This window comes from Aplysia californica, unplaced genomic scaffold, assembly GCF_000002075.1.
Source record: "Aplysia californica isolate F4 #8 unplaced genomic scaffold, AplCal3.0 scaffold01491, whole genome shotgun sequence".
NCBI lineage: Eukaryota > Metazoa > Mollusca > Gastropoda > Aplysiida > Aplysiidae > Aplysia > Aplysia californica.
The window spans coordinates 22681-23793 of NW_004798761.1; the positions used below are offsets into that span (position 1 = coordinate 22681).

The 1113-nt window shown below is 38.5% G+C and overlaps 1 protein-coding gene across 1 annotated transcript in view; it reads left to right on the forward strand.

The window, feature by feature from the left end:
* LOC101864669 (agrin) overlaps positions 1 to 1113 on the forward strand; it is a gene marked incomplete at its 3' end in the record, with an annotated part of 21647 nt that overhangs the window by 1668 nt on the left and 18866 nt on the right.

The window sequence follows — 1113 nt, forward strand, 5'->3', positions numbered from 1 at the left end:
TTATTATTATAACAATTATTATTATTGTCATAATGTCACCATTATCATTATTATTTTATCTTTAGATATCCTTTTCTTCAATAGCCAAAGAAAAAATATATACTTTTCTGATTCCCTTAAATGCTAAAAGACGCCATAAAAGTTGGCCCACAGTCTTGTTATCCGAACATAGTATAGGGCATTCTGACCCTTGACCCTTGCACCCGTTACGTGGTTAGAGCATAACTATACACCATCGATATAGTATTATTACCTTCTTCTATTCTCTCTCTCTTTTCGTTGTCTTTCCGTGTAAATATTGTGTAAAACATTGTGTGAAAACACCATTGGCTATTCTGCCATTTGAGGTGAAAACCTAGGTATATGTATATAGCTATGGTTTTCTCATTGACCTTTAGTTGTTGAGAAAAATTCAGTGAATATTCATGGATTAGTCGGTTGTTTAAAGAAAGAGCCGAGAATTTAACAAATTAATGTTTTTTGTCTCAATTTGGGGAGGCGGGAAGGGGGGGGGGCGACATTTAATGCTACTACATTTGTTGAAATGTGGGGAGGCGGGGAGGGGGGGGGCGACATTTAATGCTACTACATTTGTTGAAATTATCCACTGGTATTAGTTACAGTGTTTGTGGATTCTTTAACTGTGGAGATATCGATAACTTGCTAGAATAGAGAGATGTGGGGGTTGTCCCTTATACAGAGCAGTCTTTGAAAAGTGCCTTTGATCGAGACTGGCATGGACAGTGTACAAGGTTTTCATCCAAATGGTTGCTCTAGTACTGAGTTCATCATTATTGTCCAAGAAATAATTGGATGAGTGCTACAAAAATAAATCCCATATTTAAGTTTTTGGGGTTTTTTTTACTCCTAAATAGTGTCGAAGGGGGGCGTTCAAACACCTACACTTCAAACAAAAGTTCCGATGTGCAGCCATGTTCTCATACGTTCGTTAAAAGTTACGGAAACATTATTAATGTTTATGTGGGCTCACTTACGTTTCAATAAACAATAAGTTTTGACAGCAGTCTTTGAGCTGAGGATAGAACACCCACCTCATTTCCATCCCCTCGAGTCACCCCCCTCTCCTCCCCTGCTTCCCCTCTCCCTCCGCCT